The sequence below is a fragment of the Macaca thibetana genome, chromosome 5 (genome assembly GCF_024542745.1).
Source record: "Macaca thibetana thibetana isolate TM-01 chromosome 5, ASM2454274v1, whole genome shotgun sequence".
NCBI lineage: Eukaryota > Metazoa > Chordata > Mammalia > Primates > Cercopithecidae > Macaca > Macaca thibetana.
Genome location: NC_065582.1, coordinates 16,307,245 through 16,329,024, shown reverse-complemented (window position 1 = coordinate 16,329,024; position 21,780 = coordinate 16,307,245). Strand labels below are relative to the sequence as shown.

The 21,780-nt window shown below is 39.0% G+C and overlaps 1 long non-coding RNA gene across 1 annotated transcript in view; it reads right to left on the bottom strand.

The window, feature by feature from the left end:
- Positions 1-3,783: 3,783 nt before the first annotated feature.
- Positions 3,784-21,780, bottom strand: part of LOC126955657 (uncharacterized) — a 29,287-nt gene continuing 11,290 nt past the window's right edge. The window contains exon 3 of the long non-coding RNA XR_007726022.1: positions 3,784-5,908. This is a non-coding gene — a long non-coding RNA (uncharacterized LOC126955657). The remainder of the gene's footprint in view (positions 5,909-21,780) is intronic.

The window sequence follows — 21,780 nt, the reverse complement described above, 5'->3', positions numbered from 1 at the left end:
GCCTTTGGAAGGTTGAGTAAAGGACAGTGATATGATTTGATTTATGTCTAAAGAGGCCACTGTGCCATGATGGGAAGAGTAAAATTTTAGGAGGGCAAGATTAGAAGCAAGGAAAACAGGAGTTGAGCTGATGGTGGATTTAACTAAGACAGCTGTGGAGGGGGTAGGAGGTGGTCAGATTTGTGGTGTTCTGAAGTTAGAGCCAAAAGGATTTGCTGGTAAGTGGGAGATGAGATGTGAGGGAAAAGGATATGTTAAGATGACTTCTCTTCTTTGGCCTGATCAACTGGGTGAATGGAACTATTTACTGAGACTGGGAGAGGAGTATGCCAGGGCAGGGGTGAGGAATCAGGGGTTCTGTTTGTACATTTTAAGTTTAAGATTCCTATTAAACATTCAAGTGAAGATGTGGAATACAAAGTGTACAGAGTTGCAGAATAACAACAAGATCTAGCTTGATGATTATTTAAAAACACTGTTTCTGTGAAATATTACAAGACCTTAGACTTGCAATTACCTTAGTCTTGTAATATTGCAAGTAATAAAGCTGGGATCCACTATTTCGCTTTTAAGTCAGAAGAGGTGAGATCTCTTGAATTGCGCTTTCGTCTCATATTTTAGGAGGTATTAAGAAGAAATTTACGTCGGCCATGGCGGCTCATGCCTGTAATCCTAGCACTTTGGGAGGCTGTGGCTGGAGGATCTCATGTGGCCAAGTGTTTAAGAGCAGCCCAGGCAATACGGGAAGACTCTGTCTTTACAAAAAGTAAAAAATCAGCTGGGTGTGGTGATGCATGCCTACAGTCCCAGATAGGAGGCTGAGGCAGGAGGATCACTTGAGCCCAGGAGGTGGAGGCTACAGTGAGCCGGGACTACACCAATGCCCTCCAGCTTGGGCAACAGCGTGAGACCCTGTCTCAAAAATAAATAGGTAAATAAATAAATAAATAAAAGGGATTTACTTAAATTTTTTTTACCCCAGTGGAAACATGACAAAAGATACAAAAAGGCCAGTCACAAAGGAAGTTCATTTGGAACACATGCTGAACTTTAGTAGCAGTAATCAAGTAAACAGTAATTCAAATGAAAGACTAATTTTAATATTTTAGAGTGGCAATAATTTTAAAAGATTAGTATATGTGCACCCTCAGAATATTGGTGGGAATGTAAATTATAACAGTTTTTCTAGACTGAATTTTGGCAGCCTATCAAAAGCCTTAAAATATGCAATATGCTTTTTAAGAGTAATTCTGCATCTAAGAGTGTATCCTAAGAAAATATTCTGAGCCGGATACTAAAATATTTATTGCAGCAGTATTTGTAAAAGCAGAAAAATTAGAAACAGCTTACAAATACAGTGCTAGGGAATTGGTTAAATAAGTTAGGGTATGTTTATGTGATGTGATTACATGTTTTTGAAGACTATTCCACAACAAAGATAAATGCTTATTGTATACTAAGAGGAAAAAGCAGGTTATAGAATAAATCACACATTATATTAATTATGCATAACATGCATAACCCACCTACATACATAGAAAAAACCTGAAAAGACTTTGACCACAATATTTACAGTGGTTTTCTCTGAGTAGTGAAATAGAGCTGATTTTTACATTCTCCAAATATCTTTCATACTTTCTAAAATTTTCATAATATTCACATATTGATTTTATATTTAGTGTTTAACATTTGTGAATATGTATTAGGTTGGTGCAAAAATGATTGCGCTTTTTACTATTAAAAGTAATGGTAGAAATTGGATTCACTTTTGCACCGACCTAAGAGTAGAGACATGACATCTTTGGACACTTTTGTTTTTCTTATAATAACATATTATAAAATTTGTTCTCCTATTTATTATTATTGGATATTTGTGGTTTAGAACCAAGTAACTTTTTTAAGTGAAAGAATTTTGTGACTCATATACAAAGGGTTCTCTTTTCTTCTCTCAACTTGATATTGTGCCAGTGGTCCTGCTGCTACTTAACGACAGCTATCATTACACTACATTATACTATAGTGATACAATATACTAGAAGAAGAAAGTGCAATATAGAACTAACTACTGGTTAGCAGAGCTGAATTAAATAGTTCTGAATCCATGGTATTGTATAAATCCTAAATAGTAAAGAAGTGAGCAAATATGTCGAATCAACTAATTGTATTTTTTTTTTTGCTATGTAAATTCTAATCAGACAGAGCATTACAATGCCAGAATATTCCTTAAACCAGAAATTTCTATTCTGTAAACTCTCAATTTTAATTTGGGAATTGTTGTGGTAGGAGGAGCTGTCAGTTTCTAGCTGGAAATTCAGATGGAGCGAAGGTTCCTTCCTTTAATTACTGGCTAGAAACCATCTGAGGAAACAACATGCAAAACACTACAATTCATTATAAATAATTATGAGGGTGAATAGAAATCTATAGAGGAAAGCTCAAACTTCTATAGGAAATATATGTACCTGTGTATGCATGTGTGTTTAAAGTGTTTAGCTGGCTAAGTTTTTTAAGTTTATAAATGACATGTATGTAAAAGGACATAAGAATGATTTTCAATATGATATTTTTGGCCTTAGACTAACTGTACAATGACTCCGAAGCAAATAATATGCCAAAGTGCTAAAGTAACTTAAGCAACCCTGTACATAACTCAAGCAAAAAGAAAGCGTTTCCCAAATCATCTCTACTGTTTTCCCCTGTTTTCCCATCTACTGTTTTCCCCTGAATGACCTGGATAATTGCTATAATATTTCATTTTATTTGGACTGTGGAGATCGGATTTTACATTTTTTTTTAAAAAAATGTAGAACACAGAGAGAAAGAGACAGACAGAGATAAAAGCATAATGCTCTTTTCTGATGGAATTTCCCAATGAAATTGAAAAAGAAGCATCTTACCCCAAAGTAGTAGCATAAACCAAACACCTTAACTTCTGTTAGAGGGCCTCTGGAAGAGGAATTTAAATACAATGGAGGCAGGTTTTACTTTTTCTCTAGTGACAAGTTATTTCTATTAATTTTGGTAAAAATAATCTGCTGAAAGCATTATTTATAATTAAATGAAAAGAAATATATCTTTACAAGCTTATAAATTAGTTTTAATATCTATTGTTAGAAGTTACACTGCTGGGTCAACCTGATATTCCAGAATTCACTTGTCAAATGTATAAAAGAGAATTTGAACCACACCATTGGCATGTTTTCAGAATGTTTTAGTGCCTGAGTGTAAGGAAGAGTCATAAACCCTGTAAACAGAATGCGTGTGTTGGTAGCCTGAGCCCTTTGAGGTGGGCTTGGGGGACTGCACCCAATAGGGTTTCTTAATAATGTTGAGTCTTTCAGGACACACACGACTATGTGTTGGTTGTTGTCAGAGTGAAATACTTGAATTACCTCTATCTAGTCTCTGTTTACAATCTCCTCTTGAGGTTGCTGTATGCCAAATTGTACTTAAAAAACATAAATCTCCCTTCAAAGGTAGCTTGGGAGCCTGAAATGTGACTAGGGACTCCTAAATGCAAAGGATAATCAAGGTCCTCTCAAATGTAGGTACTGCAGTTTGTTTAAAACGTAGCACAGTCTAGACTAAAGAATGAGATCTCTACAGACGATTTAGCTAAAGGAAAAGGTACAGGCACTGCTGAAAATAAACACTTCTGTAATTACCAAAGGCCTTTATTTAGTTAGGACTATCTTGAGGATGTAACTGAGGGAGCAGTGATTTGCAATGCCACCCCAGACCCCAGAAACAAACAAATAAACCAAACCAAATCACAGAGTGACACTTTATTTCTTAATCACATTGGCTAACTGGAATTTCTTAAGTGGCTCCAACTTGGAGAAAAGCAAAATGTGTGAAGTTAACGCAAGATTACTGCCTTGATTCACCCTTTAAATGCTTGGATTCTAACAATTTCAATGATCTGTTCATGTTCTCCTTATTTCCCTAATGTATCGTTTACATCACAAAACTGCTCATTTGGCATTCTTTATCACAAATTATAATTCTTCACTAAAGCTTGCAATAAGCCAAATTGAGTCATGTTCCACATACCTTTTGTTTGGCAGAAACCACTCTAGTGCTGAATAAAGACTGTTTTGGCCGATCCATTGTGCCTTAATTTGTCTGGCCATATGACTGCTTTCCGTCTTCTGCAGAAAAAGACTCTGTAGCCAGTGGTTTTTATTTATGTTGCTTCATAGCCGTGGCAGCCTTCATTTTACTTGGAAGCTTGTTTTATTTTGGCTTTCCCCACCAGCAGATCATGTCCGATTTTCTGCCTTATTCTCTTTATTATAACTATTTTGGGAAGTATGTATCAGCACATCATGATTGAAACACTGCTGTTGATGTTTGGATTAGTGCCAAGACTCATAATAGATACCTGAAAATGAATATATTCTTGAAAGAGGCCTTCACCCAATTGATACAAATGTTACCTTTCCTAGGAACTGGGGGATACAGCTTCGTTAGCAGCTGCATATTCATGTCAAAACAACAACAACAACAACAACAACAACAACAACAACTCTTACTGATGTCTTGACCTTTCATTCGCCATTTTCCGGGAATCACTGAAACCTCTGTACACAAGGCAGGGTTGTAACAACACAGTTTTAGTTATGATTGGCAAACTGGCATAATTATCAGCTTGCTGGTTTATGTATTTGGCCAAAAGTGTTACCAGTGGTGAATCCATATGGGTCTGCAGCAACCTCAATTCTTGCTTCCTCAGGAGAAAGAATTCAACTGAGGAGCATAAGGCAGAGTGAGAGACCAAGGCAAGTTTTTGAAAGCATAGGTGAAGGTTCATTCAAAAGCTTTAGTGTGGAGGGGCCAGTATGGCTGATTAGTAGCAGCTCTGGTCTGCAGCTCTAACGTACAAGAACAAAAACAGCGAGTAAATACCACACCTTCAGCTGAGGTATCCAGGTTCTCTCAATGGGACTGACTAGCATTTGCTGTGACCCAAGCAGAGTGAGGGAAAGCAGGGTAGAGTGATGGCCCAACTGGGAGCTTCACAGGGAAAGGGGGGCTCCCACCCACCCCCAGCCAAGGGAGGTGGAGAGTGATTGTGCTACCTTGCCAGGGAAACCATGCTTTTTTCATGGATCTGTGAAACCCTTGGATCAGGAGATCCCCTCCTGAGCCCATGCTACCAGGGCCTTTGGTTCCAAGCACAGAACTGTGCAGACTCTTGGTGACCACTTTCGTTGTGGCCAGACACAGTAGACTGGAGACAGCCTAAGACAACCGAGTTACCAGTGGGGAGGGGCGGCTGCCATCACTGTGACTCCAGTCAGTCATTTTCTGATCTGGTGCAGGAAGGCTGGGCGGTTTTTAGTGGGAGGAATTCCCCAAAGTGCAACACAGCAGCTGTGGCAGATTGTGGCCAGACTACCTCTTTAGGTGGGACCTGGATCCATCCTTTCTCACCAAGTGGGGTCTCCCTGTGGGAATTTCAGCAACTCCAGCCGGGGGTTTATGGAGAGAATTCTGATCTCCCTGGGATGGAGTACCTGGGGGGAGGGGTGGCTGTGGTATCTGGTTCAGCAGACTTAATCTTTCCCACCTGCTGGCTCTGAGGAGGCTGGGTAGTCTAGATGAGTGATATTCCCCCCAGCACAGTGCACCCACTATCCCCAGGGGCAGTCAGAGTGCTTTGTTAAGCAGGTCTCTGATCCCGTGCTTCCTGACTGGGTGAGATCCCCAACAGGGGTAACCAGACACCTCAAGCAGGAGAGTTCCAACAGGCATCAGGTCGGTGCCCCTCTGGGATAGAACTTCCAGAATAAGGAGCACACAGCTATGTTTGTTGTTCTGCAGCCTCTACTGGTGATACTTCCAGGTGCAAGAGGGACCCAGGCAAATAGGATGTAGAGTGGATCGCCAGCAAACTGCAGCAGCCCTGCAGAAGAGGGACCTGACTGTTAAAAGAAAAACAAACAGAAAGAAACAACAGCAACAACATCAACAAAAAAGACCTCACAAAAACCCCATTCAAAGGTCAGGAGCCTCAAAGATCGAAGGTAAGTAAACCCATGAAGATAAGAAAAAATCAACACAAAAACACAGAAAATTAAAAAAGCCAGAGTGCCTCTTCTCCAAATGATCACAACACCTTTTCAGCAAGGGCACTGAACTGGGCTGAGACTGAGATGAATGAGTTGACACAAGTAGGCTTCAGAAGATGGGTAATAATGAAATTGGCTGAGCTAAAGGAGTATATTCTAACCCAATGCAAAGAAGCTAAGAACCATGGTAAAACATTACAGGAGCTATTAACCAGAGTAACAGTTTAGCAAGAAACATAAATGACCTGATGGAACTGAAAAACATAACATGAGAACTTCACAATGCAACAACAAGTATCAATACTGAGTAGACCAAGCAGAGGAGAGAATCTCAGAGCTTAAAAGCTATCTTGCTGAAATAAGATAGGCAGACAAGATTAGAGAAAAATAAATGAAAAAGAATTAACAAAACCTCTGAGAACTATGGAATTATGTTCAAAGACTGAACCTATGACTGATTGGGATACCTGAAAGAGATGGGAGAATGGAACCATGTTGGAAAACATACTTCAGGGTATCATCCAGGAGAACTTCCCTAAACTAGAAAAACAGGCCAACATTCAGGAAATACAGAGACCCCAAGTAAGATATTCCAAGATTAACCCCAAGATACATAATCATCAAATTTTCCAAGGTTGAAATGAAGGAAAAAATGTTAAGGGCAGCCAGAGAGAAAGGCCAGATCACCTACAAAGGGAAGTCCAACAGACTAACTGTGGACATCTCAGTGGAAACCCTACAAGCCAGAAGAGATTGGGGAGCAATATTCAACGTTCTTAAAGAAAATAATTTCCAATCCAGAATTTAATATCCACTCAAACTAAGCTTCATAAGTGACGGTGAAATAAAATCTTTCTCAGATAAGAAAATACAGAGGGAATTTGTTGCCACCAAACCTGCCTTGAGCTCCTGAAGAAAGCTCTGAATATGGAATGGAAAAACCATTACCAGCCACTACAAAAACACACTGAAGTATACAGACCAATGATGCTATAAAGCAACTACATTAACAAGTCTGCAAAATAGCCAGCCAGCATCATGATGACAGGATCAAATTGACACATAATGATATTAACCTTAAATGTAAATGGGCTAGATGCCCCAATTAAAGGACAAAGAATGGAAAGCTGGATAAAGAGTTAAGACCCATTGGTGTGCTGTATTCAAGAGACCCATTGCACATTTATGCTCAAAATAAAGGGTTGGAGGAAAATTTACCAAGCAAATGGAAAGCAGAAAAAAGCAAGGGTTACAATCCTAGTTTCTGACAAAACAGATTTTAAATCAACAAAGATCCAAAAAGACAAAGAAGGGCATTACATAATGGTAAAGGGTTCAATTCAACAAGAAGACCTAACTGTCCTAAATATAGAGGCACCTAATACAGGAGCACCCAGATTCATAAAACAAGTTCTTAGAGCTCTACAAAGAAACTTAGACTCCCACACAATTATAGTGGGAAATTTTAACATCCCACTGTCAATATTAGACAGACGATCAAAACAAAAAATTAACAGAAATATTCAGTACTTGAACTCAGCTCTGGATCAAATGGAACCGATAGTTATCTACAGAACTCTCTACCCCAAAACAACAGAATATACATTCTTCTCAGCACCATATGGCGCACTTACTGTAAAACTGATCACATAATTGGAAGTAAAACATCATTCCTTAGCAAATGCAAAAGAACTGAAATCATAACAAACAGTTTCTCAGACCACAGAGCAATCAAATTGGAACTCAAGATTAACAAACTCACTCAAAACCACAAAACTACATGGAAGTTGAACAACCTGCTTCTGAATGACTCCTGCATAAATAACAAAATTAAGGCAGAAATCAAGAAGTTCTTTGAACTAATTGAAACTAATTAAAACAAAGAGACAATATACCAGAATCACTGGGACACAGCTAAAGCAGTGTTAAGAGGGAAATTTATAGCACTAAATGCCCACAACAAAAAGCTAGAAAGATCTCAAATCAACATCCTAACATCACAACTAAAAGAACTACAGAACCAAGAGCAAACAAATCCCAAAGCTAGCCAAAGACAAGAAATAACCAAAATCAGAGAAGAACTGAGGGAGATAGACAAAAAAAAAATCCTTAAAAAATCAATGAGTCCAGGAGCTGTTATTGTGAACAAATTAATAAAATAGACTACTAGCTAGATTAACAAAGAAGAGAGAAAAATCAAATAGACACAATAAAAGTGATAAAGGGGATAGCACTACTGACCCCATGAAAATACAAACAACCATCAGAGAATACTGTAAATGCCTCTGTGAAAATAAACTAGAAAATCTAGAAAAAATGGATAAATTCCTGGACACATACACTCTCCCAAGACAGAACCAGGAAGAATTTGAATCCCTGAATAGACCAATAACTAGTTATGAAATTATGAAATTGAGGCAGTAATAAATAGCATACCAAAAAAAAAAAAAAAAAAAGCTCAGGACCAGATGGATTTATAGCTGAATTATACCAGAGGTACAAAGTGGAACTGGTACCATTTCTTCTGAAACTATTCCAAACAATTGAAAAGGAGAGACTTCTCCCTAACACATTTTATGAGACCAGCATCACCCTGATACCAAAACCTGGCAGAGATACACCACCACCACCACCACCACCACTCCAGGCCAGTATCTCTGATGAACATTGATGAAAAAATTCTCAGTAAAATACTGGCAAATTGAAACCAGCAGCACATCAAAAACTTACCCACTACAATCAAGTCAACTTCATGCCCAGGATGTAAGGCTGTTTCAACATATGCAAATTAATAAATGTAACTCATCACAAAAACAGAACTAAAGACAAAAACCACATGATTATCTCAATAGATGTAGAAAAGGCCTTCAATAAAATTCATTAAAAACTCTCAATAAACTCAGTATTGAAGGAAACTACCTCAAAATAATAAGAGCCATTTATGACAAACCCACAGCCAATATCATACTGAATGGGCAAAAGCTGGAGGTAGTCCCTTTGAAAACAAGCACAGGACAAGGATGCCCTCTCTCACCACTCCTTTTCAACATAGTATTGGAAATTCTGGCCTGGGCAATCAGGCAGGTGAAAGAAATAAAGGGTATTCAAATGGAAAGAGAGGAAATCAAATTGTCATTGTTTGCAGACGACATGATTCTCAATCTAGAAAACCCTGTCATCTTAGTCCAAAAGCTTCTTAATCTAACAAGTAACTTCAGCAAAGTCTCAGGATACAAAATCAATGTGCAAAAATCACAAACATTCCTATACACCAACAGACAAGCAGAAAGCCAAATAGTGAATAAACTCCCATTCACGATTGCTACAAGGAGAATCAAATACCTAGGAATACAGCTAACAAGGGAAGTGAAGGACCTCTTCAAAGAGAACTACAAACTACTTTTCGAGGAAATCCAAGAGGACACAAACAAATGAAAAAACATTTTATGCTCATGGATAGGAAGAATCAATATCATGAAAATGGCCATACTGCCCCAAGTAATTTATAGATTCAATGCAATTCCCATCAAACTACCATTGACATTCTCCACATAATTAGAAAAACACTATCTTAAAATTCATATGGAACCCAAAAGGAGTCTGTATAGTCAAGACAATCCTAAGCAAAAAGAACAAAGCTGGAGGCATCACGCCACGAGACTGCCTTTTCCTGGCGCCAGCTGTGACCATTATTTTCGAGAGACAGCTTTACAACTGCCTGATCATCACCTCATGGTTGCCTGACATTCCTGGTCATAGTGGGGCCCTCTCCTGCCCTGCTCCTGTATGCCTGCCTACCTGCTGAAACAAAGGTAGTTGTCCCTTTGAGAGATATGTGGAAGGATATTAGCTGGCTGTTGAATTTGAGCAATCACTGTAAGGAAAAAACAGATAGCTAGTATACTATCTTCCTGTCTTCCTAACTTTAGAAAGTTTACCTGATGTATTTAGAATATAATTTTGGGTTGAAAAGTTATAAGGATTAATAGAAAAGTAGGAGAACATATGTAAGAAGAATGTGGTTGGGAAGGACTGGGAAATTAGGTAAAAATTTGTAAAGGAAACAGACTTCTGGGAGAGGATGCCTGTTTTACTCATTCTGAGGTTTCTTTCATGTGAAGGGCACTCTATTAGCATAATCCTCTTCGCTACTCTCTGTCTCTCTGCCTTTAGGGGAGATGGAGTGACCTCTTTTGTTGGTGAGGTGAGAAGGAAAAGAACAACACTTTCCCTTTTCCCTTCCTCTAAGGAGAGAGCTTCCGACAAAGAACCTTGTCCTCTGTATTCCATATCCTAAAACTAACAGAGGCAGGCGGTCCCCAGGCAGTGCCAGTGCCAAGAATGGAGAATTCTTTCTAATTTTGGAGTTCAGTATTATGAAGGTCACTTGTCTGCTTTCTCTAATAAAACTTTATAAAGGTAATTTTGGCGTCTATGTGACAATGCCTTGGTCTTATTTCACAGTTGAGTAAGCATCTGTGAAGATGCCCTCTAAAGTCCCAAGTAAGATTACTCAAAAGTAAATCAAAACAGCTTAAGTTGGCTGTTCTGGCCAGCTTAAGGCCAGAAAGGAGGGGAGTGAGGGAGTGGTTGGAGCTAGACTTGCTCTTCTCTATAAACAGCTAAAAAAAAAACTAGACAAAATATATGGAACAATTGCTCAGACACTGGACAATATGAAATACAGGGCTGTCACTTCTGAGGGAAAGAATGAAATATGATGTGTCACATAATTAACCTGGCTGTCTGTATGGAGGCATTTTCTGGACCTCAGTACAGGGAGGGGAGACAGAGGCAGACCACACTGATCTTGCTAAAGTGAGAAGATGGATACCAGTAGTTGGGAGACTGAGGTTCCTGTAATTTGTGGGGCAGAGATGAGGGAGTTATGCTGAGGAAAACCAACTAACCAATCAAGCAACAAACTAACCAACATCTCTAGAAGTCTTCCTAGTAGTCTCTTTAGTTTTTGCCCAAATGGTAAACTGCACTTTCACAATTTGAAGATCCACAAGGTCAGAGAATACATGCTAGGATCTTTAAGTGAAACAGTTCTTAGAGCTCACATACAGCTGAGGGAGTTTGATTTTCAACCAGCTGGAATGCATTGACCTTGTTGAACACCCAGGCATTCCATTGAGATCCCAGAAAAATTAACATATCTAAATCTAAAGGAAAAGTACTCTAGGTTCACCCCAACAAATCTTAAAAATTGCCCTCAACAAGGTCACACTGATTATTTTTTTTTTCTTTTATAAAATTATACTTAAATTCTAGGATACATGTGCAGAACGTGCAGGTTTGTTACATAGGTATATATGTGCCATGGTGGTTTGCTGCACCCATCAACCTGTCATTTACATTAGGCATTTCTCCGAACGCTATCCCTCCCCTTTCCCCCGACCCCCTGACAAGCTCCAGTGTTTGATGTTCCCCTCCCTGTGCCCATATATGTTCTCATTGTTCAAATCCCACTTATGAGTGAGAACATGCGGTGTTTGGTTTTCTGTTCCTGTGTTAGTTTGCTGAGAATGATGGTTTCCAGCTTCATTCATGTCTCTGCAAAGGACATGAACTCATCCTTTTTTATGTCTGCATAGTATTCCATGGTGTATATGTGCCACATTTTCTTTATCAGGTCTATCGTTGATGGGCATTTGGTTTGGTTCCAAGTGTTTGCTATTGTGAATACTGCTGCAATAAACATACGGGTATATATCTTTATAGTAGAATGATCTATAATCCTTTGGATATATACCCAGTAATGGGATTGCTGCGTCAAATGATATTTCTAGTTCTAGATCCTAGAGGAATTGCCACACTCTCTTCCACAATGATTGAACTAATTTACACTCCCCCAACAGTGTAAAAGTGTTTCTATTTCTTCACATCCTTTCCAGGATCTGTTGTTTCCTGACATTTTAATGATTACCATTCCAAATGGCATGAAGTGGTATCTCACTGTGGTTTTGATTCGCTTTTCTCTATTAACCAGTGATGATGAGATTTTTAAAATATGTTTGCTGGCCACATAAACGTTTTCTTTTGAAAGTTGTCTGTTCATATCCTTTGCCTGCTTTTTGATGGGATTGTTTGTTTTTTTTCTTGTAAATTTGTTTAAGTTCCTTGTAGATTCTGGATACTAGCTCTTTGTCAGATGGCCAGATTGCAAAAATTGTCTCCCATTCTGTAGGTTGCCTGTTCACTCTGATGATTGTTTATTTTGCTGTGCAGAAACTCTTTAGTTTAATTAGATACCATTTGTCAATTTTGGTTTTTGTTGCCATTGCACCTGATGTTTTAGTCAGAAGTCTTTGCCCATGCCTATGTCCTGAATGGTATTGCCTAGGTTTTCTTCTAAGATTTTTATGGTTTTAGGTCTTATATTTAAATATTTAATCCACCTTGAGTTAATTTTTGTATAAGGTGTAAGGAAGGGGTCCAGTTTTAGTTTTCTGCATATGAGTAGCCAGTTTTCCCAACACCATTTATTAAATAGGGAATCGTTTCCCCATTGCTTGTGTGTGTCAGGTTTGTCAAAGATCAGATGGTTGTAGACATGCAGTGTTATTTCTGAGGCCTCTGTTCTATTTCCTTGGTCTATATATCTGTTTTCATACCGGTACTAAGCTATTTTGATTACTGTAGCCTTGTAGTATAGTTTGAAGTCAGGTAGTGTGATGCCTCCAGCTTTGTTCTTTTTGCTTCGGATTGTCATGGTTATATGGGCTCTTTTTTGGTTGATCATAGTGGATAAGCTTTTTAATGTGCTGCCGGATTTGATTTGCCAGTATTTTATTGAGAATTTTCACATCGATGTTCATCAGGGATATTGGCTTGAAATTTTCTTTTTTTGTTGTGTCTCTGCCAGATTTTGGTATCAGAATGATGCTGGTCTCATAAAAAGAATTAGGGAGGAGTCCCTCTTTTTCTAATTCTTGGAATAATTTTAGAAGAAATGGTGCCAGTAACTCTGGTAGAATTTGGCTGTGAATCCGTTTGGTCTTGAGTTCTTTTTAGTTGGTACGCTATTAATTACTGCTTCAATTTCAGAACTTGTTATTGGTCTATTCAGGGATTCAACTTCTTCCTGGTTTAGTCATGGGGGGGTGTATGTGTCCAGGAATGTATTCATTTATTCTAGATTTTCTAGTTTATTTGGGTAGAGGTGTTTATAGTATTCTATGATGGTAGTTTGTATTTCTGTGGGATGAGTGGTGATATCCCTTCTATCATTTTTTATTGTGTCTATTTGATTCTTCTCTTTTTCTTCTTTATTAGTCTGGCTAGTAATCTGTCTATTGTGTTAATCTTTTCAAAAAACCGGCCCTGGATTCATTGATTTTTTGCAGGTTTTTTTGTGTTTCTATCTTCTTCATTTCTGCTCTGATCTTAGTTATTTCTTGTTTTGCGCTAGCTTTTGAATTTGTTTGCTTTTGCTTCTCTAGTTCTTTTAATTGTGATGTTAGTGTGTCAATTTTAGATCTTTCCTGCTTTATCCTGTGGGCATTTAATGCTATAAATTTCCCTCTAAATACTGCTTTAGCTGTGTCCCAGAGATTCTGGTATGTTGTGTCTTTGTTCTCATTGCTTTCAAATAACTTATTTATCTCTGCCTTAATTTCATTATTTACCCAGTCATCATTCAGGAGAAGGTTGTTCAATTTCCATGTAGTTGTGCAGTTTTGAGGAGTTTCTTAATCCTGAGTACTAATTTGATTGCACTGTGGTCTGAGAGACTGTTTGTTATGATTTCCATTCTTTTGCATTTGCTGAGGAGTGTTTTACTTCCAATTATGTAGTCAATTTTAGAATAAGTGTGAAGTCATACTGAGAAGAATGTATATTCTGTTGATTTTGGGTGGAGAGTTAGTAGATGTCTATTAGGTCTGCTTGGTCCAGAGCTGAGTTCAAGTCCTGAATAACTTTGTTAATTTTGTGTCTCATTGATCTGTCTAATACTGACAGTGGGGTATTAAAGTCTCTCACTGTTATTGTGTGGGAGTTTAAGTCTCTTTGTAGGTCTCTAAGAACTTGCTTTGTGAATCTGGATGCTCCTGTATTGGGTGCATATATATTTAGGATAGTTAGCTCTTCTTGTTGCATTGAACCCTTTACCATTATGTAATACCCTTCTTTGTTTTTTTTGATTTTTGTTGGTTTAAAGTCTGTTTTATCAGAGACTAGGATTGCAACCCCTGCTTTTGTTTTTTGCTTTCCATTTGCTTGATAAATATTCCTCCATCCCTTTATTCTGAGCCTATGTGTGTCTGCATGTGAAATGGGTCTCTTCAATAGAGCACACTGATAGGTCTTGACTCTTTATCCACTTTGCCAGTGTGTGTCTTTTAATTGGGGCATTTAGCCTATTTACATTTAAGGTTAATATTGCTATGTGTGAATTTGATCCTGTCATTATGATGCTAGCTGGTTATTTTGCCCATTAGTTGATGCAGTTTCTTCACAGCGTTGATGGTCTTTATATTTTTGTTTGTTTTTGGAGTGGTTGGTACCAGTTTTTCCTTTGTATATTTCGTACTTCCTTCAGGAGCTCTTGTAAGGCAGGCCTGGTGGTGACACAATCTCTAGGCATTTTCTTGTCTGTAAAAGATTTTATTTCTCCTTTACTTATGAAGCTTAGTTTGGCTGGATATGAAATTCCGGGTTGAAAATTCTTTTCTTTAAGAATGTTGAATATTGACCCCACTCTCTTCTGGCTTGTAGGGTTTCTGCAGAGAGATTCCGCTGTTAGTCTGATGGGCTTCCCTTTGTGGGTAACCCGATCTTTCTGGTTTTCCTTAACATATTTTCCTTCATTTCAACCTTGGTGAATCTGACGATTATGTGTCTTGGGGTTGCTCTTCTTGAGGAGTATCTTTGTGGTGTTGTCTGTATTTCCTGAATTTGAATGTTGGCCTGTCTTGCTAGGTTGGGGAAGTTCTCCTGGATAATATCCTGAAGTGTATTTTCCAACTTGGTTCCATTCTCCCTGTCACTTTCAGGTACACCAATCAAATGTAGGTTTGGTCTCTTCACATAGTCCCATATTTCTCGGAGGCTTTGTTCATTCCTTTTCATTGTTTTTTTTCTAATCTTGTCTTAATGCTTTATTTCATTAAGTTGATCTTCAATCTCTGATATAATTTCTTCTGCTTGATCAATTTGTCTATTCACGCTTGTGTATGCTTCATGAAGTTCTTGTGCTGTGTTTTTCAGCTCCATCAGGTCATTTACATTCTTCTCTAAACTGTTTATTCTAGTTAGCAGTTTTTGTAACGTTTTTTCAAGGTTCTTAGCTTCCTTGCATTGGGTTGGAACATGCTCCTATAGCTCAGGGGAGTTTGTTATTACCCACCTTCTCAAGCCTACTTGTTTCAATTCATCAAACTCATTCTCTGTCCAGTTTGTTCCCTTGCTGGCGAGGAGTTGTGATCCCCTGGAGGAGAAGAGGCATTCTGGTTTTTGGAATTTTCAGCCTTTTTGCACTTGTTCTTCCTCATCGTCGTGGATTTGTCTACCTTTGGTCTTTGATGTTGGTGACCTTCAGGTGGGGTTTTTGAGTGGTCATCCTTTTTGTTGATGTTGATACTATTGCTTCCTGTTTTTTACTTTTCCTTCTAACAGTCAGGCCCCTCTTTTGCAGATCTGCTGGAGTTTGCTGGGGGTCCACTCCAGAACCTGTTTGCCTGGGTATTACCAGCAGAGGCTGCAGAACAGCAAAGATTACTGCCTGCTTCTTCTTCTGGAAGCTTCATTCCAGAGGGGCAACTGCCAGATGCCAAATGGAGCTCTCCTGTATGAGGTGTCTGTCAACCCCTGCTGGGAGGTCTCTCCCCATCAGGAAGCACAGGGGTCAGGGACCTACTGGAGGAGGCAGTCTGTCCCTCAGCAGAGCTTGAACACTGTGCTGGGAGGTCTGCTGCTCTCTTCAGAGCTGGCAGGCAGGAAAATTTAAGTATGCCGAAGCTGTGCCCACAGCTGCCCCTTCCGCAAGGTGCTCTGTTCCAGGCAGATGGGAGTTTTATCTATCAGCCCATGACTGGGGCTGCTGCCTTTCTTTCAGAGATGCCCTGCCCAGAGAGGTGGAATCTAGAGAGGCAGTCTGGCTACAGCGGCTTTGAGACGAAGCAGTGGGCTCTACCCAGTCCGAACTTCCTGGTGGTTTTGTTTACACAGTGAGGGGAAACTTGCCTACTCAAGCCTCAGTAATGGTGGACGCCCCTCACTCCACCAAGCTCAAGGATCCCAGGTTGACTTCAGACTACTGTGCTGGCAGCAAAAATTTCAAGCCAGTGAATCTTACCTTGTTGGGCTCCATGGAGGTGGGACACACTGAGCAAGACAACTCGGCTCTCTGGCTTCAGCCCCCTTTCCAGGGGAGTGAACAGTTCTGTCTTGCTGGCATTCCAGGCGCCACTGGGGTACAAAAAAACAAACAAACTCCTGCAGCTAGCTAGATGTCTTCCCAAATGGCCACCCAGTTTTGTGCTTAAAACCCAGGGCCCTGGTGGTGTAGGCACCCAAGGGAATCTGCTGGTCGGCGGGTCGCAAAGACTGCGAATAGCATAGTACCTGGGCCGGAATGCACTCTTCCTTACAGCACAGTCCCTCATGACTTCCCTTTGCTATGGGAGGGAGTTTCCCGACCTCTGGCGCTTCCCAGGTGAGGCAACACCCCACCCTCCTTCGTCTCGCCCTCCGTTGGTTGCACCCACTGTCTAACCAGTCCCAATGAGATGAGCCAGATACTTGAGTTGGAAATGTAGAAATCACCCGCCTTCTGCATTGGACTCTCTGGGAGCTGCAGACTGGAGCTGTTCCTATTCAGCCGTCTTGCCCGGGAATTGGTCAAACTGAGTCTTTTTTTTTTTTTTTTTTTTTTTTTTGAGATGGAGTCTTGCTCTGTCGCCCAGGCTGGAGTGCAGTGGCCGGATCTCAGCTCACTGCAAGCTCCGCCTACCGGGTTCACGCCATTCTCCTGCCTCAGCCTCCCGAGTAGCTGGGACTACAGGCGCCCGCCACCTCGCCCGGCTAGTTTTTTGTATTTTTAGTAGAGACGGGGTTTCACCATGTTAGCCAGGATGGTCTTGATCTCCTGACCTTGTGATCCGCCAGTCTTGGCCTCCCAAAGTGCTGGGATTACAGGCTTGAGCCACCGCGCCCGGCCCAAACTGATTCTTAAGGAACTTAACTACCCCCAAACCAACACTCTTTAAACGAAGACAACAAGATCCAAATACAATATATGAGTGTTCTTCAAAGAAGCAGAGCTGATGTGTGTGTGTGTGTGTGTGTGTGTGTGTGTGTAGACACAGAGAGAGATTTCTTATGCATAGAAGTCTGAAATACGCAGAACCCGTTGGTCCTGTTCGAGTCCAAAGGCTGCAGACTGCTGTAGAACCAGAAAGAGCTTAAGTCCCAGTTCAAAGGCTGTCAGGCAGGAATATTTTCTCTTACTTGGGAGAGGGTTGGGCTTTTGTTCTGTTCAGACCTTTAAATGATTGAATGAGGCCTGCTCACATTATGGGGGCAATCTGCTTTACTCGGTTTACTGATTTAAATCTTAATCTCATCCAAAAACACTCTCATAGAAACACCCAGAATAATGTTTGGTCAAATATGTGGGCACCCAGTGGCCCAGTTAAGTAGACACACAAAAATTAGCGACCACATTTAACAATGTAACATTTATAATTTTCACCTCTCATAAAATATTACTAGACATATGAAGAAAAAGGAAAATATGACCCATAGCCAGTGAAAGAAGTCAATAGAAACAGAGGCAGAAATAAAAATAATATTAAACATAGAAGACAAAAACTTTAATATAGCTATTATAAATGTGCTCAGGCTTTAAAGTAAAACATAAATTTAATAAAGAAATGGAAACTATAAAAAATAACCAAATGGAACTTCTGGAGTTGAAAAATACAAGATCTGACATTAAAAATACCATAGGTAGTCTTAACAGTAGATTAAAGATGCAGAAGATGTAATAAGTGGACTTGAAGCAAGAATAATAGAAACCATAAAAGTAATACAAAGAAAGAGAAAAAAAAAGGCTGAGAAAAAAAAACCTAGGGCTTCTATGACCCATGGACAATACAGAATGTTCTAATATAATGAGACTGAGGCCCAAGTAAAGGAGGAACAGGACAAATATTTAAAGGATAATGCCCAAAACTCATCCAAATTTGATGAATACTATAGATCTACAAATTCAAGAAGAATAAACACGGAGTAAACCATACCAAGGTACAACATAAGCATTGCTGAAAACAAAATTAATGAGAGAATCTTGAACACAGGCAGATATGGGGGAAGGCACATTAAATAAAAAGGAATATGGATAAGAATTACCACTGACTCCTTAATAGAAACAATACAAGCTATCTGTGAAATGCCAAAGGAAAAAAACCCCTGTTCACATAGAATGTATATTAAGTGACAATCTCTTTCAAAAATGAAGCAAAATAAAGATATTTTCTGCCTAACAAAAGCAAAAAACATTGTTACAAGGAGATCTACATATCAGAAATTTTAAAAAAACTTCTTCATTTTGAAGAAAAATGGTGTCAGATGGAAACAAACCTACTCAAAAAAATGAAGAGCACTGAAAGTGGTAGATATATAAGCAAATATATTAATATTTGTTCTCATTAAAATTTTTTACATCATTTAAAAATTAAGAACAATATATTATAGCATTGTAACAAATGTATCAGTGAAATGAATGAAAATGATAGCACAATGATGGAAGGGACAAATGGAATTTATAGTGTTTAAGGTTTTCATACTATACTTAATGGTATTTTATTTGAAGATTGGCTGTGATTAGTTGATGCATATTTTAAACACCAGAAAAGTCATTTTAAAAAGGAGGTATGTTGTTTAGTAGAGGAGACAAAATAGAACATTAACAAATATTTAATCAAAAGAAGAAGAAGAAAAAAGGATAAAGAATGGATTAGAAAACAACAAATAGTAAGATGATAGATTCAAACCTAGCCATATCAATAATAAAATTAAATGTAAATTATGTAAATATTCCAATTAAAAGGCAGAGATTATCAAAATGGATTTAAGAAAAATAAGACCCAAATATATGTTACCTAGAAGAAAAGCAGTGTAAATATGAGAATAATTAGGTTGGAAGTAAAAGATGTACCCTGCAAACACTAAGCAAGGGACAGCTTGGCCGGGTGTGGAGGCTCATGTCTGTAATCCTGGCACTTTGAGAGGCCAAGGCAGGTGGATTGCCTGTTCGAGACCAGCCTGGGCAACACAGTGAAACCCTATCTCTACTAAAATACAAAAAAATTAGCCCGGTGTGGCAGCGGGCACCTTTAATCCCAGCTACTCAGGAGGCTGAGACACGAGAATTACTTGATCCCAGGAGGCAGAGGTTGCAGTGAGCCAACAGTGTGCCATTGCACTCCAGCCTGGGTGACAGAGCAAGACTCCATCTCCAAAAAAAAGAGAGAGAGAGAGACAGCTGAATTTCCTATATTAGTATTACACAAAGCAGCCTTTAGGACAAGGAATATTACCAGAGATGAAGACAGCCTTTCCTTAATTATAAGAGTCAATTCATCTAGAAGGCAAAACAAACCTAATGTGTATGCACCTAAAAACAGATTTAAGACATATTAAGCAAAAACTGGCAGAACTGAAAAGAAAAATGGATGATTCAACAACTTCTCAGTAACTGTTAGAACAAGAGAGAAAATCAGAAAGGATTTAGAAGACTTGAGCATCACCACAACCAATTTGACCTATTTCACATTTAGAGAAGACTACACCCAACAATGATATGACACATATCCCTTTCAAGTGCATAAGGAACTTTCATGTGGCTAGGTATATACCAGGTCATAAAACAAGTCTCAGAAGCTTTAAAAGACTGAAATTACATATAGTATATGAGCATAAGGGTATTAAATTAGAAATCAACTAAAAATATGTGGAAAATATCTGAATATTCAGAAATAGAACAAGATATTTCTAAATAATCCACAGATCAAAGAAATCTCAGGAAATCTCAAAGGAAATCAGAATTTTTTTTGAATTGAATGACAATGAAACATCAAATACCAAAATTTGTAGGCTGCAGTTAAAACAGTGCTTGTAGGGAAACTAATAACATTAAATATTCACATTAGAAAATAACACAGAATTTTGGTCATTACACCCTCCATTCATACAACAAAATATTACATATAACTCATAAATATGTAAAATATTGTATATCAATAAAAGAAAATAACAGAGCTTTAAATCAACATGTCACACCTTAAAAAACTAGACAAAGAAGGGAAAATATGCACAACATTTTGCATGTAATTTCTTGTGATCCTGGTGCCTTCTGAAACCTATTATGAACTGCCAGTTAAGAATCCCTGATCCCAGGCCGGGCATGGTGGCTCACACCTGTAATCTCAGCACTTTGGGAGGTCGAGGTGGGAGGATCACGAGGTAAGGAGATTGAGACCATCTTGACCAACATGGTGAAATCGCATCTCTACTAAAATACGAAAAATTATCTGGGTGTGGTGGCATGTGCAGTAATCCCAGCTACTTGGGAGACTGACGCAGGGGAATCACTTGAACCCGGGAGGCAGAGGTTGCAGTGAGCTGAGATCACGCCACTGCACTACAGCCTGGCGACAGAGAAAGACTCTGTCTCAAATAAATAAATAAATAAATAAATAAATAAAAATAAAAATAAAAATTTTCTGATCCCTAATGATTAATCCCAAATTTGTATCCGCATCCCAGACCTCTGTCTTGAGCTCCAGACTTTTAGGTTGAAATGCTTTCAGGACATCTATAGTTAAATAGTTCACAGGCACCTAAAAATTAAAACTCCTAAAGCAGAGTGAACTAACTTCTCCCATTTCCTTTTTTCCCATATCTCTTCTTCCTTGTCTCAACCTAAACCAAGGAACTATGTGACCATCCACTTAGCTGCCCATGTTGAAATCCTGGGCATCTTCTCTTTCCCTCACTCATACATATAATTGATCCCTAAATCCTGCTTTCTTTTTCACCACCTAAAACCCCTTACAGCCACCTGTTTTTCTCCATCCTGTTGCTGTTGTCCTCAAGTTGGTCACCAACATTTCCTGGGTAGATCTGTGAATAGCTTCCTAACTCATCTCTCCTCTCCCTCACCTCTGGTTGGTCTTCCTGCATATCCACTTTCAAAGGCAGTCAGGATGACATTTCAAACAGGCTAATATGATCTTGACATGTCTTTATTGATGACCTTTCTCTAGCTTTGCTGTGTCCTGGGGTTGATTCCAGTGTCTCTAACATGGCTTAGAAGACCCTTCATGATTGGGACCCTATTCATCTCGAATCTTCTCCTCATGTTCTACTCTTAAATTTATGTTCACTGATAATGAATTCTTTCTGTTTCTCTCAGTTTCACACTTTGCTCTTTCTTTTAGGCCTTCACAGATGCTGTTCTTCTTCTCTGGAATATTTTTCCTGACCCCTTTCCCTTTATACCCTCATCCCCACCTTTCCCCCCACATTTTATCGAATCATTCCTATTCAGCCTGTAGACCTAATTTAGCTGTGATTTCTCTGTCAGGACTTCCCAGATCTTCCTTCTGCGGCTTCCCTGTCTCCTCCTCCAGTGGGTTAGTGTCCCTGCTGAGAATCTCATTGCATTTTATCATTCTGAATTGGAATTTCTGAA